We start from the raw sequence: 17,629 nt of genomic DNA on the forward strand, positions 1-17,629 counted from the left end.
CTGTCCCTCAATACACGTGGTTCTGAAAATCAGCCCATTGGAGTCAGTCTTGTTCCAGTACTACACTTCTAAAAGCTGGACAGCATCATTATTAAACTTCTGAAAATCAATCAATCAGTGATAAATTCCAGTCTGGAAAGACAGCCAACACTGGGACAGTCCCAGGCCCCTACCCAACAGCCAATCAGCAAGTACCTTACTCCAATGGCCATGTTTCTGACAATAACCTTCTGAACAGTAGAGGTACTCCAGTGCCTGTGATAACAGAGCCAAAAGTCTGTCCAACCCTAAACACTCCCATTTCTGAAAGCCCAGCATGTACTAAATACCAAACGTCCTAATACCCTATATAAAACTATAAAGCCCCAACTTTTCTTGTGGAGACCGTGCCTTATAAATACAGCTTCCTGGCACCTGGGTGGCTCAGTCAGTTAAGTGTCTGACTTTGGCTCAGGTCATGATCTCACAGTCCGTGGGTTCGAGCCCTGCATTGGGCTCTGTGCTGACGGCTCAGAGCCTGGAGCCTGTTTCAGATTCTGTGTCTCCCTCTGTCTCTGCCCCCCACTGACTTATTCTCTCTCTCTCTCTCTCTCTCAAAAATAAATAAAAACATTTAAAAAGATAAGAATAAAAAATAAATACAGCTTCCTGTTACAAGCAAATAGGAAGTTTACCCTTTTTTGCATTAAGATATTTCTTATTGCTGCTGTAGCAAATTTAGTGGTTTAAAACACCAGAAATTTATTATCTTACAGTTCTGGAAGCCAGGAGTCTGAAATGAATCTTCTGAACCTAAATCAAAGTGTGAGCACAGTGGTTCCAGGGGAGATGCTTTTCTTTGCCTTTCCTAGTTTCTGCTGGCTGTCCACCTTCCTTGCAGTGGAGTAAACTACCTTCCTCATCACATTGCCTTCTCTTCTTCTGTAGTCAAATCTCCCTCTGTCCCCACCTTTGTCAGTATGTTTAGCGCTCATCCACATTAATCCATCCCAGACAATCGCCCAATCCCAAAACTCTTATCTTAGTCACATCTGGAAAAAAAAAAATCACATCTGCAAAATTTCTTTTGCCATATATGGGAGCCTTATTCAACCTACCACAGATATCAAATTCACTATTAGTTGAAACTGTGTAAAACTTCCAAAGGTTCAACTTGCATTTACACTTGTGGCTACAGTAGTCCTAATAGTAGCTGATAAATATATTGTCTGTGCAATGGGATATGCAATGGGTACAATATTAATTTCAGGTGGATAAGGTTTTATAGTACAAGAAGAATCACAGCTCTTAAAAGGTCATGGAAGAAATTCCCTTTGTGAAACATACAAAGCAGATTTTGTCAAAGGAGATATAAAAAGCATCATCATAAAGATACATCAAAATAAACTACATTAAAATGAAAGGCTTCTGTTAATTATAAAATATTATAAAATGGAAATGAAATGCACCACTCAGAAGATATTTAAAAGTTCTATAATTGTTTATCATGTAGTATCAAGATTTAATGTCAGTAATATCTCAAATTTTTTAAAAACTCACTTAAAATGTTTTGAAAGTCCTACAAAATAGGGGCGCCTAGTTGGCTCAGGCGGTTGAGTATCCGACTCTGTTTTGGCTCAGGTCATAATCTCATGGTTTGTGTGTTCAAGCCCCATGTCTGGCTCCTTGCTGACAGGGCAGAGCCTGCTTGGGATTCTCTCTCTCTTTCCTTCTCTCTCTGCCTCTCCCTCTCTCCCTGTCCCTCCCTGTCTCACTCTTCTGTCACTGTCTCTAGCAAGTAATAATAAACTTAAAAGTCCTACAAGAGGCCCCTGGGTGGCTCAGTTAGTTGAATGCCCGACTTCAGCTCAGGTAATGATATCACAGTTTGAGTTCGAGCCCCACGTCGGGCTCTGAGCTGACAGCTCAGAGTCTAGAGCCTGCTTTGGATTCTGTGTCTCCCTCTCTCTGCTCCTCCCCTGCTCATGCTCTGTCTCCCTCTCAAAAGTGAATAAACATTAAATTTTTTTTTTCTTTTTTAGTCCTACAAAACTTTCTCTGTAATCAAGAAAATGCAAACTGATGGGGTGCCTGGGTGGCTCAGTCGGTTAAGCTTCCAACTTTGGCTCAGGTCATGATCTCACGGTCCATGAGTTGGAGCCCCGCGTTGGGCTCTGCTGACAGCTCAGAGCCTGGAGCTGCTTTGGATTCTGTGTCTCCCTCTCTCTCTGTCCCTCCCCTGCTCACTCTCTGTCTCTCAAAAATGAATAAATGTTAAAAAAATTTTTTTTTAAATGCAAACTGAAACGAAACTTATTAGCATGGCAAAACCAGTAAGCTGACATTGCCAAGTGCCATAATATGGTAGAAATGAGTGAATCTTATAAACTACTATTGGGTGAATGGTATGGTAAAATCATTTTGGAGAAGAATCTGGCATAAAGAAATATACTTAACACTTTGCAACTTGTGAAAAACAAGTCTTTGAATATACGTAATGACAGATATGTGTTTACATACACCTGAAAACATGGCAAAAATGGTGATAGTAGCCATGTGTTTTATGCCAGTCTCAGCCTGTCAATAACCAATATAATGTCTGGAATGACCCTTGTGATTCTTATTATGATTGTAAAACACCCTCAGTGATAACCATCAGGAAACTTTGAAAGAGACAAGATTACTTACAGGCCCTGAAAAGCACATGGCACACTTGGGGCCACAGAGCAAGTTTGCTGTAGGGAGAGAGAAATGGTGGTGGGGGGGGGGGCAGGGGGAGGCAAAGAGGGGGAGCAGAGAGAATGGGCCTGGGGTTCTGTTTTTATTGAATTGGAAGATGGGGACCTAGAGTTTTATGGGCACATTCTTTAATGGTGAAATTAGAACAAAAAGGGGAATTTAGGGGCCCATGGCTGGCTCAGTTGGTAGAGCATGAAACTCTTTATCTCAGGGTGGTGAGTTCAAGCCCCATGTTGGGTGTGGAGACTACTTAAAAAAAAATGTTTTTAATCCAGGTGAGAGTTGTTGATGTTCTTCAACTTTTTGTATTTCAGTAAGATGTTTGTTTTAAATTTTTAAATAGGAGAAAGCTTCTGACAGGACTGCTATTGATTTTTAACTTTCATTATATGTAGGAATACCTATAATTTCTTGTTAATTATAACTTTTCATGTGATTTTAAAAGGATTCTCAGCTTTCATATGTCAACTTTCAGTGTGAATATGTACTTCCTCAATTACTGTAATATAATTCCTAATATGTTCCTAATCTTATACCATCAAAAATGCCAGATAGATCATTTCATTTATAAGTCTTTCCAATGTCTGTAAAGTACAAGTCCTCTTTCATTATAATTACAGTAGCATTTTCACACTAAAAAAAAAAAAATGCCAGTAACTTATAGTCATGATTCAATTTTCCCACTTTTTCAAAAAGTTGTTTTTTATAATTGATATTTTTAAAATCATAAACAATATACTCACATTTTATGTTTATATTAGAATCTTCTCTTTTACTTCAAAAGTTTGTACTACATTCTTGTGTTATATTTGGTATATGTATGATGGTATAACTAGGTCATTTGTCTGGCATTAAGTTCCCACGTTCTCTAATGTAACTGCATCTCTTTAATGTCCTTGATGCAGGCTGGGTGGGCCCAAGGACCCAGAAGATATCCTACAGGAGCAGTCAAGAGACTCCTTGGCTTCCTGTAGAATAGAAATTAATCACTAGCCAGGATGAAATGAGAGCAGAGTTTATTAAAGACATAGAATGCAGATACAGAGCATCTGGGAGATTCAGAAGAGGAGAGGGAGTCTTGTTTTTTGTGGGAATGAGGATTTTTTTGAGGACAGTGGCCTGGTGTATGTGTCCTCTCAGGCATCCAGGAATTCGTCAAAACAGCATCCAGGAAGTGATCATAAATCACTTATGCCCTGGAGCCTGGGATCTCCGTGTCACGGTATCTGGAGTCAGTGGTCTTGGAAAACACATAATGACCCGACCTAGTCACTTCTTTGGAACTCAAAAGCAATCATGAACTTCTTGTCCTTGTCTGAGGAGGACATACATTATAAGTACTATAAGGCATGTGTAGGGTGGGGGTGCAAGTCCTAGCAAGAACAGAAGCAGGAAAAGGAGCAAAAAGCAGTCCTTTATGGGGTCCCTTCAGTTTCCCTGTCTCATCATCACATTGCTTCCAACTAATGTACAATTAGAACCACAGGCATAAATCAAACCCAGATTAACTTTGGCCACAGGCAGGGCTCCATAGGCAGGGCTGGGACTTCTGATTTTAATCACGAACGGATGCTCTGAAGTCTGAGTGTCTCTGTTTTGCGATGTCAACTTTGCACGGTGAGTGCAACTGTTACTAGGTTTCTTCATCCACTATCAGGTTTGCTTACTGGACTGTTATCTATTGTGCCAGTTGTTGTTAGAAGTTTTTTGGCAAAAGTAATTGCCTGATGATCTTGGTTAAATCCATTATTTCATGACCTGTCAAGGCATGTCTGTATTCTACCTAATTTTATCAGGACTTATACATTTATGACCTAGGAATCATCTATAAAGACATTTTCTTCATTTTCGACTTTTTTACCCTTAAGTGCAGTCTATATATCAAAGCGAGAAAAGTGCCTGATATCTTCTCTTTCTCTAGCCATTTTCATAATGTCCCTTGGACAGGGGCCCGCCATTGCCCAGTGCCTCTCGCCATGGATGTAAGACTTTTCTCCTGGAATCTGGTGAATTCCTAATCTCAGCCATGGACAGGGCAAAATACATTTCCCAGAAAGCCACGCGTCGACGATGGCGTCGCTGAGCCTGTGAAGGTAACAGGAGTTTCCTTTTGATCACAAAGGGGCGTGGCGGTTATTTTGGTTGCTCCTGTTCCAGTTGCGTCTACGCAGGGTCGAGACGGTGATGGAACCGAGGAGTCGCTGGAGGAGGCGCTCAGCGCCGGGGAGGGATAGTGGTCTTCCACCCGGGTGTCCAGTCCACCCACAGAGTCCGATGGCGGCGGCCCGCCCAGGTACCCGGCTCAGGTAAACGCGCGGCCCTCGGGCCCTCCTCCCAGCCAGACTCTGAAGGCCCGAGCGCGGGGCGTCTGGTCGCGTCCCTGTCCCCAATCCCATGGGTCCGGGCCGGGGAGGCGCTCGTCGGCGGGGACCCCATGTCTGAGCGCCGGCGTGACGGGGTGCGGGAGTGTGCTGCAGGTGAGGGGCCGGCTTGTGCATTACCCGAAAATCGCCTGGCAGGGGGTGTTGAATGCCTCTATGCCAGGTTCACGGTTTAGGTATATTTGTCCACCTGCTTCTTGTTGCTGATGGCTGGGCCTAGTAATCAGTCTTCCCATAAGTAGACAACAGCACCAGCAGTGCCAAGGGCCTAGTTTCTTCTCTGAGTTGGGGAAATTGGGAGGAGGGTGGGCATAGGATAGACATACGGGAGAATGGACTGCAGGTCTTCAAGAAAGTTGGTATTTGTGGTTTCAGTTTTCCCAATCATGACAGGTCAGTGTGACCTTCCAGGATGTGGCCGTGTACTTCTCCTGGGAAGAATCGGGTCTCCTTGCTAAGGCTCAGAGACGCCTGTACCATGATGTGATGCTGGAGAACGTGGCACTTGTGATCTCACTTGGTAAGGTCCCTAAACATACCCCTTACCCTTTATCCGTTGGCAAGTCAGCCCTTTTCACATCAGGACCCTGGGCACTGCCTCCTTTCCTAGTTCCCTGAATAGGTGCTGTGGTTGGTAGGGCTGGGATATGAACACTGTCCTCTCCTTCCTTGAGTAGACCCAACACCTCTTCCTTCTAGTCTCACAGGGATGATCCAGAATCAGGAAACTTGCAGTCATCAATTCCATCTTGCTTGCCTCTCCCATCACCAGGTGAATTTTCCAGATCCAAGCCACCCTAGGTTCTACTTCGTTCCTCTAGTTAACATTTCTTCATTCTTGTGCCAGAAATTGCCATCACTGACTTGGTAATTACTTATGTGGACCATGGGCTATTCTTGCAAGTTCTTTTTGTAATATTTAGTTTTGCTACTTGTGCTCTACAATGTACTGCATTATTTTTGGCCAGTGAGGGCTGCTTATCTGGCCTGACTTTGAGTATTTGAATCATCTAGGTTCTGTGTAGTTGCTCATCAAGGAGGTGTGGGGAAAAGGTTCACAGGATGGAAAGGAATCTAACTGCTGCAAGATGAACTCGAACACAGCCTGGTCCAAAGAAAGGGCACCTGGGGGAGGGGAAAGCATGGCATCAGAGCTGTGTACAAAGCATACCAGAGACCTGTTTGCTTGCTTTGGGCAGAAGCACCCATACCTCATTTTGGCCTGTCTTTACCCATTCTTCACACTTGGCCACCTTGTCAACTCTACTACTTGTCACTTCTGCTCTTACTCCTCACCTCTCGGGGATAATCCTCACCTGTCTGGACTCCACATCTCAACGCTTTTTCACCATGGTCCATCTGCAGTCTTGTACAACATTGGCCTCTGTGTCACAAGCTATGCACATTCTCAGTCTTTGAACAATAGCAGTTCTGTTGCAGTTGGATTTTCACGGGCCTGGACACCACATTCCATGTAGCACTCATGTGTCACCAGCAGGCAAGGTCCTGCTGAAAGTTGTTTGTAGAGGAATAGGCTATAGACATTGCCTGTTCTCTTTGTGTCACCCCGTGATTTTGTCCTTCACTTTGTAAGGCCTCCCGCATTCTGTCATCTTCAGTTGGCCAGTACTGCTAATCAGCCTCATCCTCAACCTGAACTCAACCACTTTCTCCTACTGTTAATCCTATGGACTCATTCTTGGGTTTGTCAGACATACATTTGTAATAATGCCATCTCCCTGCATAAGGTCAACATGTACTTCACCAGCGTTTCTCTGCTTTCAGGTGGTTGGCATGGAGCAGAGGATGAGGAAGGACCTTCTGAGCAGCATGTTTCAGATCAAGGGGGTTCACAGATCAGGCCTGTCAAGGCAGGTCTGTCTCCTCAGAAGGCCAACCCTTGTGAGATATGTGGCTTGATCTTGAATGACATTTTTCACTTGGCTGAGTACCAGGGAACACATCACAGGCAGACATTATGCATATATACAGCATGTGAGGAACTATTTTATTTCAGAGCAAACCTTTATCAGCACGAAAAGCAGATATTGGAGAGAAACTATTGAGAAGCAATGTAAGGAGAGCCTTATTTGTGAACAACTGCAAATTCTGTGTGTCAGGGAAGCCCTTCACCTTCAGGGAGGCTGGGAAGGACTTCCTGGATGACTCAGGATTTTATCAACAGGCCACACACACCAGGGAGAAGTCAAATAGTGGAATCAAGTGTGAGGATGCCTCTCAAAGGAAAATACTCATTACAACAGGGAAGACCACAAAAACTTTAAGCTGCAAATGCACATTTGTTTAGTGCCAGACAGCCGCCCTGGAGAAAGATGTTATATTTGCAATGAATGCGTGAAATCCTTTAGCCAAGTCTCCTATCTCATTAGACATCAGAGAGTTCACACTGGAGAAAGGTCTTATGAGTGTAGTGAATGTGGGAGATCTTTTAGCCAAAACTCTAATCTCATTCAACATCAGAGAATTCACACTGAAGTAAGACATTATGAGTGCTATGAATGCAGGAAATCTTTTCACCAAGGCTCTGCACTCCTTCAACACAGAAGAGTTCATACTGCCGAAAGGCCTTATGAATGTAGTGAATGTGGGAAATCCTTTAGATATATGTCCAGCCTCATTACACATCAGAGAGTTCACACTGGAGAAAGGCCTTATGAGTGCAGTGAAAGTGGGAAATCCTTTAAGAAAAGCTCTGCACTCCTTCAACATTAGAGAGTTCACAGTGGAGAGAGGCCTTAAGAATGCAGCAAATGTGGGAAACCATTTTGCCAAAACGTTGTGCTCCATCAACACCAGAGGGTTCACACTACAGAAAAACCTTACTGGTGCAATGAATATGAGAAATCATTTAGACATATACCCAGCCTCATTACACATCAGAAAGTTGACTGGAGAAAGGCCCTATGAGTGCAGCGAGTGTGGGAAATCTTTTGAGAAAAGCTCTTTTTCCTTTACCATCTGAGAGTTCACACTGGGAAAAGGCCTTACGAATGCAGCGAATGTGGGAAATCATTTCATCAAAATTTTGTGCTCCTTCAACATCAGAGGATTCACACTGGAGAAAAGCCTTATCAGTGCAGTGAATGTGAGAAATCCTTTAGTCAAAGCTCTACCCTCACCACACATCAGAAAATTCACACTGGAAAATAACCTTATAGTCTGAGGATTGTGTGCAATTCTATACCTACAGTTTCAAGCTCCTAAAATACCAAAATGCATACACTGGAGAAAGACTTTATGAGTGCATTGTATGTGGGAAATCCCCTACTAAAAACGCCAGCCTCGGGGCACCTGGGTGGCTCAGTTGGTTAAGCATCTGACTTTGGCTCCTCATGATCTCCCAGTTTGTGGGTTTGAGCCTGAGCTGACAGCTCAGAGCCTGGAGCTGCTTTGGATTCTGTGTCTCCCTCGCTCTCTGCCCCTCCCCCACTTGTGCTCTGTCTCTCTCTCTCTCTCTCTCTCTCTCTCTCAAAAATAAACATTAATGGGGCGCCTGGGTGGCGCAGTCGGTTAAGCGTCCGACTTCAGCCAGGTCACGATCTCGCGGTCCGTGAGTTCGAGCCCCGCGTCAGGCTCTGGGCTGATGGCTCGGAGCCTGGAGCCTGTTTCCGATTCTGTGCCTCCCTCTCTCTCTGCCCCTCCCCCGTTCATGCTCTGTCTCTCTCTGTCCCAAAAATAAATAAAAAACGTTGAAAAAAAAATTTAAAAAAAAAAAATAAATAAACATTAAAAATAAATAAATAAAATACACAAAAAATAAAAATTCCAGCCTCATGAAACATAGGGGAGTTCACACCACATCAAGGTCTTACAAATGCAATGAATGTGAGAAAGCCAGAAGCCCAAGGCCTTTACTCTCTGCATACCACAAATTTCACATGGGTGAAAACACCTTTAATGTGCAAGCAAGTACAATTTTTTGTTCCATATATCAAAACTTGGGGTGATCCCTAATGACGGTGCCGCCTGAATCGAACCTCATCCAAACACAAAAATCCCAGGTATGTTGGAGCTGCATTGCACTTTTTAACCTGCCCATGGCCTTTCCAGATTTATGCCACGGGTGGTTTCTGCGGAAAAAGCCATTTCACCTCTACTACCTGGCAGGTGCCTATAGTATGCATCTTTCGCCCAATCCAGTGTGTTCAGGGAAGGGAACCTTGGTGTTTCCATTCACAGCAGGGATTACTGAGAAGTCTCAGCACTCACTCTTTTTTTCTCTCTTTGATAAGCTGTGCCTTGTACCTGACCCATTTTTGGCCTAGTGGACTCTGTTCTTAACTTGACAACATAGACTGACTGCCTTTTCTGGGGATATTATTGGTTTCATGTGACTTCCGTGATGGAGGTTCCCAGCCATCAAGTCACCGATACAGGAGTAACTTGACTCCCAATGCTCTGGTTATGATAATAGAGCCTTTATTGGTTAAGCTACCTTTAATCTTGGAGTTCTGTTCACTCTATGGGATGATTTGAAAAACAGCTGGGTTTTACAAACACAAAGAATAACCTGTTGTTGGGATCCCAAGCTTCGTGTGCCTCAGAGGCGACAGTATGATGGCAGAGAGTTGTTCTCCAGGTTTGCCCTTGTTTGCATTGCTGCCCAAGGCCTCCAATGAAAACCTTCAAGATCTCTGGGCCTAGTTTGTAGACTAAATGCCATAATATTTTCTGGGTTCAGAGGTACCTGAGGAGGGGGCAGTTCTCACGACTCCTGTGCTGCTTCTGAGAGCACCATGAAATTATTCACAGGGAATGTTGCCTTGGGCTCAGCACTGGTGAGGAAAACCTCCCAGGTCTTGCAGTGGAGTCGTGGGCCAAATTTTGATGTTCAAAATTCTGTAGGGTAGCATCATTGTAAGACTAGAAGGGTAACTACAATTGTCACAGAAACACTAGATTAAGGACGCCTAGCTGGCTCAGTCACAAGAGTGTGTGACTCTTGATCTCCAGGTTCTGAGTTTCAGCCCCACGATGGGTGTGGAGATTACTAAAACAAAAGAAAAAACATAAAAGAAACTTAAAACACACACACACACACATTAATAGTAAGAGGAGGATACTAACAAAGTGCTTAGAATGTGTTTTTTAAAGGGGTTTCCACAATGTTCCAATCACTATAGCTGTGAAGTATTGGTAGATACAGAACTTCTCTGACCTGAACTGTGAATCTTCTATAGCATAAGGCACAGTGGGATAAAATAATCTAAAAGTTTTGTGGATTCTTGTAGCCTCTCTGGGATGTCCTCCAGGCCATTTCCGTGCAAAGAAAAATATGAGTACAGAGAGAAGGGATAGCTCTTCTTCAAGTTATGGGAACCTTGGGACCCAGCCAGGATTCCTACTGAATCTGGTGCTAAGTCTTCATTATTCACTTAATTTTTGGCCACTGAGGCAAGAAGCCCTTGCCAGGGCATGAGGAGAGAGATGATGAAGTCAATGTAAGGGATTCTTAAAATAGGACATTCAAATTTCTTTCGAATTATATTTTTAAAATGTTAATGAGGCATAAATGATAAAATATATCTTCAAAATGCAATTTGATAAATTTTGACATTTATATATAAATAAATGAAACCATCATGTTTGTAATTAACCTATCCCTCACCCCCACACTTATCTTTAATGATGTCACGGTGCTCTGTAGTCAAATATTGATTTACCTTCCATTACAATATATTCATCTGCGTTGTCTGAAACTTTATTATTAAAGTCATTAAGTGTTTGTTCTGTGGATTTGCCACTATTAGTTTATGCATTCATCTGTATGAATACGAGTTGTCTTCAGTTTTTGACTGTTGCAGGTAAAACTACAGAGGTTTGAATACAAATTTTCATATGGATAGGTTTCATTTTTCTTTTGTTAATACTTTGGAGTACATGTCTGAGTTACAGGGTTAGTGGATATATAACTTTTTAACGAACTCCATACTGTGATCTAAAATAGTTGTTTCCTTTCGTATTCCTAACAGGAGTGTTTGGAACTTCTAATTCTTCCATATCCTTGGCAGTAGTGGGTATGGTTAATCTTTTTAAAACCTTTAACCCTTTTAATAATTGTGTAGCAGTGTCCTACTGTGGTTTTAAACTGTATTTCTCAGATATTTTATGATGTTGAGCATTTTTTCATTTGTTGATTTGCCAGCTGTACGTCCCTTTTGGCAAAATGTCTTTTTTATACTTTCGCCAAGTTTTTAAGATATATATAAAAGAATGAAACAACAAAGACTTATTCAGAACTTTATTCACTCTTTAGTTATGTGACATTTTTGCAATAAAAAGAATTGCTTTTAAATACCAGAAGAATATTTCCTAAATCATCTTCTGCTATACACAATACAGTGACCACACACAGCATATACTTTAGAGTTTAACATGCATTAACATGTTCTCCATCACATAAGACTAAATACCTAACAATAAAATAAATCAAGCCATCATTTGTAGTGTGTGCAGTTTCCCCAGTGTAAATATTCCCACCGTGGCCAAGTGAAAACCGCCAGTGTGATATCACTGTAGCTGGAGTTCCAAGGTGCCAGGAGTATGCTAATCTATCTTTTTTTCCACCATAGCAATCCAGTGGCCACACATAACCTCAAGAACACAGAAAATAAATGTAGTGGAGTGACTAGAAAGGTACAAGTTTTTATATATTTTTAAGCAGTTTCGTTTTGGTACAATTGCATAAAATAAGCTGCACATATTTCAAACGTATGTGTTCATGTACTTGGTTACAACTTAAACCAAAAGCTTCCTATTACCACCCCTCATTTCCCCCTGTTTTTATTTTAAAGAGGTGGCCACAGATATTTGAGAAAGACATTTCTGTTCATAAAGGTGGAATAAAAGGGAGAGACCTATCTTTCAAAGGGATATACCTTAAAGAGATGCAGAATTAACAAGTTTTCTAAGGTAAATGAGGAAAGGGAGGGGATTAGAAACACCCCATTGTCTTTCTTTCTTTTTTTTTAATGTTTATTTTTGAGAGCGAGCAAGAGAGAGACAGAGCACGAGTTAGGGAGGAGCAGAGAGAGAGAGGAAGACACAGAATCTGAAGTAAGCAGGCTCCAGGCTCTGAGCTGTCAGCACAGAGCCCGATGTGGGGTTCAAACTCATCAACTGTGAAATCATGACCTGAGCTGAAGTCAGATGCTTAACTAACTAAGTCCATCAGGTGCCCCAAACACCTCATTTTCAAAAGAGAATTAAGCCTCTTATTTTTAATTTATATTTGTCTTTACATGACATACCTGTGAAGGAGCATGAAGCAAGCTGAGGGCAAAGTACAAGTTAGCACACACACCCTCCCCAGGTGGGACATGAATGATATTCCTTGGACACTCCCAGCTGCCCCAAAACAGGAAAGGACAAAACAAACAAACCAAACAAACAAACAAAAACATGGATAAACTGATAAGAGTCTCCACCATTTTACCAGAAAAAGGCAATCCCATCGTAGCCTAAAGTCCAGGAACTTCCTACTGTCTTAATGTTAATGCCTTGCTAGAGAGAAAAACAACCTCAGCTTGACAAGAGCTAGGTCGGTCGTGTGTTGGTGTGTTAGCGGTTGTTTTGTTTTTTTTGTTGAGAGAGATTATCTACCCTCTGGACTTTATCTCCCCTGACTCATAAAACACTCACCCCCACAACCCCAGTGCAGCTCTTCCTGCCCACGGTCCTGTCCTCGTGCTTTAATAAAATCACCTTTTTGTACAAAAGACATCTTCAAGAATTCTTTCTCCAGACCTCATGAACCCCCCATCACTCTAAAACTTCATCACCTGGAAACACAAAAAGCGTAACTGTGTTTCCCTAGCACATTGTTCCACAGCCTGGAATCAAACATTTCAGATATCGAATGTGACGAGTATGTGGTGATGATACCAAAGCACAGCCTGGAGACCAAAGTGGACTGGGCACCCTGTGTGACAGATGTAGGCTTTAGGAGAGCCTAGATCCAGGTCTAGCCTGGGTCAACAGAAACAGATCAGAAAGAACTTTAATACAGGAAAAGAATTGTTTTATTTGAGCCACATTAGTATAGCTGCCTAGGAAACGTGATCTTCATGGGGAAAAAAGTGCTCCAGAGAATGAACAGTTTTTATAGGATTATATACTTTTTACATAAAGAGCCACAAATCAGTGTATCAGAGGTATGTTCTTGTAAAAGTTTAAAAAGATCATAGATCGGGGCGCCTGGGTGGCTCAGTCGGTTGGGCAGCCGACTTCAGCTCAGGTCATGATCTTGCGGTCCGTGAGTTTGGCCCCGCGTCGGGCTCTGTGCTGACAGCTCAGAGCCTGGAGCCTGTTTCAGATTCTGTGTCTCCCTCTCTCTGGCCCTCCCCTGTTCATGCTCTGTCTCTCTCTGTCTCAAAAATAAACGTTAAAAAAAATTTTTTTAAAAAGATCATAGATTAACACGTAGGCAGGAATAACAAGTTTCAATGTCCAGGAATGCAAGGAGTAGGAGCACTGATCAATACTGTAAGGGTGGGGAAAAAAATTGTAAGGGTGTACATTTAAGGCTATTCGTTTACAAAGCAGACATACAATTTATGCTTGATGGGCCATGAGTCAGGCTTTCAGTTCAAACAAACTTTAAGTATAATCGTACTGACTTAGAAAGAAATCTAAAATGGCTTCCCTTAGGGGTGCCTGGGTGGCTCAGTCAGTTAAGCTTCTGACCAGCTCAGGTCATGATCTCTGGCTCTTGAGTTCGAGCCCCACATCAGGCTCTGTGCTGATAGCTCAGAGCCTGGAGCCTGCTTCGAATTCTCTGTCTCTGTCTGTCTCTGCTCGTCCTTTCTCTCTCTCTCTCAAAAATAAACATTGAAAAAGTTAAAAAATAAATAAAATAAAATGGCTTCCCTTATATATCGGGCTTTTAGAATTTTTCTCTCATCATTTCTCCCTTTTGATCATATTCTTTCAACAGAAAACATTGCTGATTATTTTGTCCCTCAATGCCAAGGTGGCTACTCATTTGCCCTAGATCCAACATGTGCCTCCATTCTAGGCCAATTTAGGTTACTTAGGAGTCTACATGGAGGTGTCAACAGTGCAGCCTTCAATAGGGTATATTATTATCATTTGTTCAGTGAGGATCCAATTGTTGTGCAAACACTCTATGTGTGCTTTGTGGTTTTTCTCTTTACATTTTTAATAATATTTATAGCATAAATACAGAAATCATAACAAAAATCCAATCAATAATATTTGAAGCAACCAATGGGGAGTAGGTACAGAATTAGAAGGGCAAGAGAAGAATCCAAAAAATCTATTACAGATATTTTGATAATCTTGAATGAATTTAAATATGTTTGCCCCCTTTATCCACAGTTATTTGTGCTTTGTGATATGTTTGAGCTTTAAGATAAAATACATGCCTTTCAAGACTACATAGGCCTTTACCCCCTCTTCCCTAGCTCTGGGAACCAGAAATGTCTTTCTCAAGAACCCAGGAGCTGTCCCTTCAAGATGCAAAAGCATCAAGGGAGACAGCTCCTCTATTAGTTCCTGACAGTCCCCTGCCCCGGAGGGTGGGAGCCTCCTCTTCGTGGACACCTTGCTCCAACCCACAAAGCTACCTCCCGTTACTAGGATGAGGTTTGTCTTTCCTCAATTCCTTTTCCAATAAGCTAACACAGATAGTCACCTCAATGACCAAGTTAGAACAAACTCTATGACAAATACTGCTGTCAAGCTGTCTTACTTGAGGACTAGTTATTGTGTATCTGAAATATATGTACCTACTGGGTTGTATCTGTTGGCTCTAGAAGGAAGTGAGATTTATTTCCCCTGTCTTTGCAGTTTCATGGTGAATGATGGCAATTCATGGCACATTGCGCCATTGACTAACAGTGTTTTCTGTCTCTACTGTCTCTGTGGAGAGGATCTGTGGGTGGAAGAAGATTGTTTTGTGTCCCCAACAATTACCATCACACAAGTCTGCAGCAACAAACCTCATCGTCTGTCTCATCACTATTTAGTGTACACATCATGGGTGAGGGGGATCAGCTGGACAGTGTCAGAGACTCCATAAGCCACACCTAGAACATACCAAATTTTAATGAAAATGCCCCAGCAACATCAACAAATAAGAATTTAAAAAGGTAAGCAGACCCTGAATGTTAAAAGACTTCTGAGACACAGCTACTGAAAACTGTAAGGATGTATATTGGATTCTGATTGCAATTAATCTGACTTAGAAACAAACACATTTTGGGGCACCCGGGTGGCTCAGTCAGTTAAGCATCTGATTTTGGCTCAGGTCATTATCTTGTGGTTCATGAGTTCAAGCCCCACATCAGGCTGTGTGCTGACAGCTCAGAGCCTGGAGCCGGCTTCGGATTCTGTGTCTCCCTCTCTCTCTGCCCCTTCCCACTCATGCTCTGTCTCTCTCTCTCTCTCTCAAAAATAAAAACATTAAAAATTAAAAAAGAACACATTTTGAGATGACTGAACATTGATAAAACATATTTTTGTGGTAACTACTGGCTTATAAAGGAGACCTTACATTTTAAAAATGCATTCTGAAGAGATTATGCATTAAATGATAACAATGTCTGGAAAAATATGTAAACTAACCCACTTGTATACACAGGGATAGACAAAGCAAGAACAGCCATGAAATGATAAATAATGGTGGAAAATTGGAGAAGGGTTCACCTGGCTTCTAATATTGTCATTTCCTTCGTGAGTGTGTGTACACTTATATATTTTTTTAATGTAAGCTCTATGCTCAATGTGAGGCTCACAACCCTGAGATGAAGAGTCACATGCTCTAACAACTGAATCAGCCAGGAGCCCCTTGTAAATATTTGAAAATAACCATAACCAAAGATAGACGGTGTCGCTGTATCAGTAATTTTATGTGTTGACAAGGATGAATTTTATTTTATTTTATTATTTTTTTTATGTTTATATTTGAGAGAGGATAGAGCGCAAGCAGGGGAGGGGTAGAGAGAGCCAGAGAGAGAATCTGAAGCAGTCTCCAGGCTCTGAGCTGTCAGCACAGAGCCACGCAGGTCTGGAACTCACAGATTGAGAGATCACGACCCGAGCCGAAGACACTTAACCGACTGAGCCACCCAGGCCCCGCGAGAAGGATGAATTTTAAAAGGAAGGAGGATATTTTTGGTTTCAGGGTGTAAGCATGAATCAGAACATCAAAACCTACATGTTAAGTATGTGTAGTTTGGGTACCTGGGTGGCTCAATCGGTTGGTGTCTGACTCGTGATTTCAGCTCAGGTCATGATCCCAGGGTTGTGGGATCAAGCCCTGCATGCGGGTCCGCGCTCTGTGTGGAGCCTGCTTGGGATTCTTTCTCTTTCTCTCTCTCTCCCTCTGCCCTACTCCCCCGTTCTCATTCTCTTTCTCTCTCTAAAACAAAAACAAAACAAAAAAAGTTATGCACAGTTTAAGTCAATACACCTCCGCTGTTTTAAAAATCAAATATAAAAACTACTGATTTCCTAGTCATTATACTACATTTTATTATTTTTACGTTCTTGGGTTAATTGCAGCATTCTATCAGTATGGTAGAAATAGAATACAACAGTAGGCTACTGGCAATTCTTCCCAGTTCCATTTTCCCAACTGCCTTTTCCACTGATGTTTTTAAATTGGTCATGCTGACAGTATTTACACCAGGAAAATTGACAAAATGAACACTACAAATCATGGCTTGATTTATTGTACTGCTGAATATCTACACCTAAAAATATGATGGAGAATATATTAATAAGGAGATAAAACTTAAAAGTATATGCTATATGTGGTCACTGCACTGTGTACAGCACAACATTTTGAAAATATTCTCCTGGTATTCAAAGACAGTATGGCTGACAGCAAACAAGTCACATCAATGAAAAATGAATGAGGTTCTTAACATAAGTTTTTGTTGTTTCACTCTTATCTGTTAACAAAAAGAGAAATAGCCAAAATTCACTTTTAAAAATAAGCAAAATTTGGGGTGGCTGGCTGGCTCAGTCAGTAGAGCATGCGACTCTTGATCTCAGGGTTGTGAGTTCAAGCCCCACATTGGGGGAAGAGAATACTTAAAACAAAATAAAATTTAAAAAATAAAAAATAAGCAAAAGAAATGAATAGATATTTTACCAAGGAAGACATACAGGTTGCAAATAAATGGGGAAAAAATGCTCAACATCATGGAACATCAGAGAAATGCAACTAAAACCACAGTGAGATACTGCTACACATTTATTTAAATGGGTGAAAATTTCAAAAGACTAACCATCCCCACTATTGGCAACGATATGGAGAAACTTAAATTCTCATACAGTGCTGATAGGAATATAAAACAGAACAACAATTTTATTTAAAAGTTTATTTACTTATTTTGAGCAAAAGAAGAGTGTGAGCAGGACTAGGGAAAGAGAGGGAGTGAGAGAGAGAATACAAAGCAGCCTCCGTGGTGTCAGCCTGGAGCCCAACACAGGGCTCAATCTCACAAATCGTAAGATCATGACCCAAACCAAAACCAAAG

The 17,629-nt window shown here is 41.8% G+C and overlaps 1 pseudogene; it reads left to right on the forward strand.

Moving 5' to 3' along the window:
• Positions 1-5,152: 5,152 nt before the first annotated feature.
• Positions 5,153-8,474, forward strand: LOC109260455 (zinc finger protein 256-like; annotated as a pseudogene).
• Positions 8,475-17,629: the final 9,155 nt, after the last annotated feature.

Source organism: Panthera pardus, unplaced genomic scaffold (assembly GCF_024362965.1).
Source record: "Panthera pardus isolate Hobbes unplaced genomic scaffold, ASM2436296v1 HiC_scaffold_18, whole genome shotgun sequence".
Lineage (NCBI taxonomy): Eukaryota > Metazoa > Chordata > Mammalia > Carnivora > Felidae > Panthera > Panthera pardus.